Below are 7612 nucleotides of genomic sequence, written 5' to 3' on the forward strand. Positions count from 1 at the left end.
AAAATAAGAATTTGAAAATTGGTTTCCTTGTGATTGATATGTGTGATACCCCTCGGATCCGAGACACGGGTTGATCAGGCCCAGGCCCAAATCTGAGAGATATCAAACAATTAATATTTTAAAACGAACACGGAATACAAAAGTGATTAAAGAGATAAAATTTAAGCTGAAAGAAACTAAAATAAATCCTCAAATATAAATATTTAAACCTTGACAATCCAAACTCCATAAGTTTAACAACTCGGGAATCGATCTCTAGTGGACCCCTAATAAAATCCCAAACTGTATGGAAGAAAACTGAAGATAAAATCCAAATCTAATATCTGGAAAGAAGGCCTATGTTGTCGGTAGAATAGAAGTCTGTATCTGCTCTGCACGATCAAACTCTAACCCTGGAACTGACGAGTACCTAAAAAATATAAGGGTGGGTCAGGCCCACATGCAAGTCCTGATCTACTACAATCCAAACAGGAATCCGATACGTAGATACATACTAGAAAGACTCAACAATATCTAGAGTAGTGCATATATGTATAAGTACACACTATAGGATGCTCACTAGTCCAAAAAGGTCTGTCTCAGCCTGAATAGAGATACCATGCAAATCGCACATACTGTGGTCATGTGTATCTAGACCTACCAGGGAACAACACCTCTGTCCAGCTATCCATCCTAGGCAATATATGCACCCTAGCCATGGTCCTGAGACTCAAGCTCATACCATGGCACATATAATAAATATATAAAGTCCGTGTCCTCCTATTACAAAATATCAACCATCTGAAAAGTGGTTTGATAAATGTAAAGCAAATCCATCCTGAAACCATATTAAGTCATTCAATTATTTGATTGATATGACACAAGTAGGTGATGGACTTAACTCATAGGGTTAATCCATACCTTAATCCAAATTAGGTAGGATTTAGTGTTTGACTAATCCATACCTAGTATGTCACCGTCCCATACCGGTACATACAAATTCTCCATATAACATAGTTATTAAAACAACACTATATAATCAACAACCATCCTCCAGTATATGCATTGGTATAAATTCATACATATATCAATATTAGGTACTCACTACAGAACCTAAATATCATGCTCCAATCATTTAAACAGCTAGAATAAGACATAGCATCTGAATCCTCCAAAACAGCCAATAAATTGATACATATTAAACAAGTTAAATGTCAATTTAAATCCAACTAAGTATAGATAAATATAATTAATTTACCATACTTATAACACAGTAACAATATAGGGTTATATATAATTGAATTATATATAAAAACTTTGCCAAGTTCCAGTTATATAAACCTAGCAAAAACAGTGCAATGTATAGCCATTATTTGATCTGTTCATTGCTCCTACCCTTAAACCATTATGGTATTAAATGTTTTAAACATTTATTTAAGTCCCTAACATTTAATTACATCTCACAGTAGCTTTTAAACGGCTTCAGAAAACACTGCACAGCCAAACAACCCCTTAAAACCAAATATGTGCGCAATAAAAGAGAGCAGGCTCAAATTAAACATTGAGCCTGCTCAATTTTCCACTTGGAGCCGGCTCCATTAGCATTGAGTCGGCTCCAAACAAAGATAGAGCCGGCTCCTTTGCCTTTGAGCCGGCTCTAAGGCTTTTTAGAGCCTGCTCAATCCCCTTCAGTAGCCTTTTGCCCGTTCTAGCTTCATCTTCTCCAGCTCCGGTGATTACAGAGCCTCTGAGGTGTTTCTAAAACTTTGCTTCAAGCTCAGTTCTAGGCACATATTAAACCACTGATATTCAACTAAAACATGCATGGAACACAAGCTTTAAAGCTACGATTGCAAAACCTCTGTTGTCCAATTTTAAGCAAGTTCCAACATAAATTTATTTCAGTTTAATTTAGTGCAACTAAATCATGTTCTAAGAATTTTTTCTAGAGTTCAAACTCAGTCCCAGATTAGTTACAAGGCATCAAGTCGCATCCCTAATCTCAACCATCAAAGCTTAATCGTAACCCATAGAAGGAAACAAAAACAGAATAGTAAGATCATGCAAAACAATTAATTCACGAGATTAAACATAAATTCCTATACGCACAAAACATGTTATTATGTTTATTTACAACCGTTTTAGCATTTATTAAATCCCTGGAGTCCAACTAGTCATGCACAGAACACGAATTAACGGGAGAGAGAAGAACAGAACTTGCCTTTGAATTTCAGATTTGAAATTCTAATTCACCGTTTCTGTAAGCTATGTTCGTGTCCTATACTGCAAGTCTGCTCCTCCAATGCCTTGGTTCAATCCCAAAAACACCTCTCATTCCTTCTTCTTGGTCCAACCTTGGTCTAAACCTCCTCTCTTTTCTCTCTCTGTATCTCACTATTCTTTGTAGAACTCTGTTACGTAAATAGATTTTATTGAATTTTCTAAAACCCTAAACCCACATGCGATTATATTTATAGACTTAAACATTAACCCTAATCCATAAATAACTTGGCCCATTGAATATTCTAGGTTTAAAACAGTGTCGGCTAAACTTGAAACATAAAACCCTAAATTCAGATAAATAAAATAAAATAATTAAATTAAAGCAAATAAATAATTAAATGCCCTAAAACAATTTAAAACAATTAAACCACACCAAAGAAATAAACAAATGCAAATTAACCAATTGATTACATAAAATACAATTTAAACAATTAATTAAATAAAAATACTATTTAAACAATTTATTAAATTCCAGGACTGTCCCTTTTAAAATTAGGGGTATTACATTCTTCCCCCCTAACAAAAGGAATTCCATCCTCGGAATTCGCTCTTACCTTCTTCCCATAATTTAGGAAACTACGAGCGACTCCAACCTTCTATTCCCTAGTGGACTCAGCCTCATTGTAATGACTTTACTGAACACGCATCAAAGAAAAACCTTATTACGAATGATTTAATTATCCCTACAGTTAATAATACTATTCGGTGACTTCAAAATAAGTCGCATCTGGCTGCAACTCAAATTCCTCAACTTCGATATACTAATACCCTCGTCCTCATCCCAGATAAAAAAATATAAAAACCGAAATATAACGAGTGTGTGGCACTCCACAAAACACATCCTAGTAATCATGAATAGGAAACTTACCTTCAATAGCCTGAAGTGCCTGCATATCCTGTGGCATGGGGTTGTACACCCTGCCATAGTGCAACTGCTGTGGTGCCTGTCCCTGAGGCTGCGGCGGTGTCGGTAAAGCCGGATAAGTCTGTTCCTGAATCCGGGGTACCTGTGGAGCGGGTAAAGGTACTGACGCCCTCTACCCCTGCTGCACATGCTGCCCCTGTCAATGTCATCAAAGTGAGTACTGAACTGATCATAACTCAATGTCATCCTCTCCTCTACAGTGGTAACGGACTTCCACGACTGTAGTGCATCCCCAACCAGCTTGAAGGTAGCAAGCATCTGCTTCTGAACCTCCGTGCACTGAACCAAGTGAAGATGACGCTCAATGTCCCGTTTCCACTGGTGAGCTGCTTTCGCATTGGTAGAGCCTGAGAACACAGGTGAACTCCCCTTGGTGAAAGAACTCTTAGCCGTCTCCCAAGTATTAGTCTGAACAACCGGTGCTGGTATAGGTGCCTGCTGAACCGGTGGTTGATTCCGAAGTGCAGTTGTTACCCCAGCCTCTATAGCCCGAGCAACAAGGTCATTGAGGTGAGGAGGAATCTCTGGATCTCTGACCTGACCCGGAGTCTGCTGAACTTCCTCCTGCTCATTACGAAACTGACCTTCAACATCCTGAAACCCAGGCATTTGCTGCTCTTCCTCCATCTGCCGACGCCGTAGGAAATCTTGCTGCCTACGTGCCTTCTCCCTTCGTCGATGGTTGTTACGTCTGGTTCTTGCGTTAACCATGCTGTTAACACATAAAATCAGACATCAGTACGATATACTAGGACCGTAAAGAATACAACGAATCCTAAACTTAAGCTCTAATCAAGAGATAACGCTACGCGGAAGTCTTATACGATAGAATCCTAGAGACACTTGAACCTGGAGTGCTCTGATACCAACTGTGATACCCCTCGGATCTGAGACACGGGTTGATCAGGCCCAGGCCCAAATCCGAGAGATATCAAGCAATTAATATTTTAAAACAAACACAGAATACAAAAGTGATTAAAGAGATAAAATTTAAGCTGAAAGAAACTAAAATAAATCCTCAAATATAAATATTTAAACCTTGACAATCCAAACTCCATAAGTTTAACAACTCGGGAATCCATCTCTAGTGGACCCCTAATAAAATCCCAAACTGCATGGAAGAATACTGAAGATAAAATCCAAATCTAATATCTGGAAAGAAGTCCTACGTTGTCGGTAGAATAGAAGTTTGTATCTGCTCTGTACGATCAAACTCTAACCCTGGAACTGACGAGTACCTGAAAAATATAAGGGTTGGTCAGGCCCACATGCAAGTCCTGATCTACTACAATCCAAACAGGAATCCGATACGCAGATACATACTAGAAAAACTTAACAATATCTAGAGTAGTCCATATATGTATAAGTACCAGCCTGAATAGAGATACCATGCAAATCGCACATACTGTGGTCATGTGTATCTAGACCTACCAGGGAACAACACCTCTGTCCAGCTATCCATTCTAGGCAATATACGTACCCTAACCATGGTCCTGAGACTCAAGCTCATACCATGGCACATATAATAAATATATAAAGTCCGTGTCCTCCTATTACAAAATATCAACCATCTGAAAAGTGGTTTGATAAATGTAAAGCTAATCCATCCTGAAACCATATTAAGTCATTCAATTATTTGATTGATATGACACAAGTAGGTGATGGACTTAACTCATAGGGTTAATCCATACCTTAATCCAAATTAGGTAGAGTTTAGTGTTTGACTAATCCATACCTAGTATGTCACCGTCCCATACCGGTACATACAAATTCTCCATATAGCATAGTTATTAAAACAACACTATATAATCAACAACCATCCTCCAGTATATGCATTGGTATAAATTCATACATTTATCAATATTAGGTATTCACTACAGAACCTAAATATCATTCTCCAATCATTTAAACAGCTAGAATAAGACATAGCATCTGAATCCTCCAAAACAGCCAATAAATTGATACATATTAAACAAGTTAAATGTCAATTTAAATCCAACTAAGTATAGATAAATATAATTAATTTACCATACTTATAACACAGTAACAATATAGGGTTATATATAATTGAATTATATATAAAAACTTTGCCAAGTTCCAGTTATATAAACCTAGCAAAAATAGTGCAACGTATAGCCATTATTTGATCTGTTCATTGCTCCTACCCTTAAACCATTATGGTATTAAATGTTTTAAACATTTATTTAAGTCCCTAACATTTAATTACATCTCACAGTAGCTTTTAAACGGCTTCAGAAAACACTGCACAGCCAAACAACCCCTTAAAACCAAATATGTGCGCAATAAAAGAGAGCAGGCTCAAATTAAACATTGAGCCTGCTCAATTTTCCACTTGGAGCCGGCTCCATTAGCATTGAGCCAGCTCCAAACAAAGATAGAGCCGGCTCCTTTGCCTTTGAGCCGGCTCTAAGGCTTTTTTGAGCCTGCTCAATCCCCTTCAGTAGCCTTTTGCCCGTTCTAGCTTCATCTTCTCCAGCTCTGGTGATTACAGAGCCTCTGAGGTGTTTCTAAAACTTTGTTTCAAGCTCAGTCCTAGGCACATATTAAACCACTGATATTCAACTAAAACATGCATGGAACACAAGCTTTAAAGCTACGATTGCAAAACCTCGGTTGTCCAATTTTAAGCAAGTTCCAACATAAATTTATTTCAGTTTAATTTAGTGCAACTAAATCATGTTCTAAGAATTTGTTCTAGAGTTCAACCTCAGTCCCAGATTAGTTGCAAGGCATCAAGTCGCATCCCTAATCTCAACCATCAAAGCTTAATCGTAACCCATAGAAGGAAACAAAAACAGAATAGTAAGATCATGCAAAACAATTAATTCACGAGATTAAACATAAATTCCTATACGCACAAACATGTTATTATGTTTATTTACAACCGTTTTAGCATTTATTAAATCCCTGGAGTCCAACTAGTCATGCACAGAACACGAATTAACGGGAGAGAGAAGAACAGAACTTGCCTTTGAATTTCAGATTTGAAATTCTAATTCACCGTCTCTGTAAGCTATGTTCGTGTCCTATACTGCAAGTCTGCTCCTCCAATGCCTTGGTTCAATCCCAAAAACACCTCTCCTTCCTCCTTCTTGGTCCAACCTTGGTCTAAACCTCCTCTCTTTTCTCTCTCTGTATCTCACTATTCTTTGTAGAACTCTGTTACGTAAATAGGTTTTATTGAATTTTCTAAAACCCTAAACCCACATGCGATTATATTTATAGACTTAAACATTAACCCTAATCCATAAATAACTTGGCCCATTGAATATTCTAGGTTTAAAATAGTGTCGGCTAAACTTGAAACATAAAACCCTAAATTCAGATAAATAAAATAAAATAATTAAATTAAAGCAAATAAATAATTAAATGCCCTAAAACAATTTAAACCACACCAAAGAAATAAACAAATGTAAATTAACCAATTGATTACATAAAATACAATTTAAACAATTAATTAAATAAAAATACTATTTAAACAATTTATTAAATTCCAGGACTGTCCCTTTTAAAATTAGGGGTATTACATTCTTCCCCCCTAACAAAAGGAATTCCGTCCTCCGAATTCGCTCTTACCTTCTTCCCATAATTTAGGAAACTACGAGCGACTCCAACCTCCTATTCCCCAGTGGACTCAGCCTTATTGTAATGACTTTACTGAACACGTATCAAAGAAAAACCTTATTACGAAGGATTTAATTATCCCTACAGTTAATAATACTATTCGGTGACTTCAAAATAAGTCGCATCTGGCTGCAACTCAAATTCCCCAACTTCGATATACTAATACCCTCGTCCTCATCCCAGATAAAAAAATATAAAGACCGAAATATAACGAGTGTGTGGCACTCCATAAAACACATCCTAGTTATCATGAATAGGAAACTTACCTTCAATAGCCTGAAGTGCCTGCATATCCTGTGGCATGGGGTTGTACACCCTGCCATAGTGCAACTGCTACGGTGCCTGTCCCTGAGGCTGCAGCGGTGCCGATAAAGCCGGATAAGTCTGTCCCTGAATCCGGGGTACCTGTGGAGCGGGTAAAGGTACTGACGCCCTCAGCCCCTGCTGCACATGCTGCCCCTGTCCTTGTCCTGCTTTAGGACACTGCCTGGAGGTATGACCATACTCTCCACAAGTGTAGCAACAACCCTGGAAAGTACCAAATGGCCTCCTCTGTCTGTTAGCCTGTGGCTGACCTTGTCTAGTCTGTGGTCCCCCATTCTGCTGCCCATGAATAGGTGACACATCCCTGTTATCATCTGAACCACCCTTGTGTTTCTTCCAAGGCTGCTGTCCCTGGAACTTGCCCTTGTCATTCTGTCGATGATCATTTCCATTTCCCTTCTCAACTGACCGATTAGCAGAGTCTTTATCACCCCGCTTCTCACCCTTGTCCTGTCT

The sequence above is a fragment of the Cornus florida genome, unplaced genomic scaffold, assembly GCF_030987335.1.
Source record: "Cornus florida cultivar Cherokee Brave unplaced genomic scaffold, ASM3098733v1 CherokeeBrave_3.0.0_Hap2_Chr07, whole genome shotgun sequence".
NCBI classification, from domain to species: Eukaryota; Viridiplantae; Streptophyta; class Magnoliopsida; order Cornales; family Cornaceae; genus Cornus; species Cornus florida.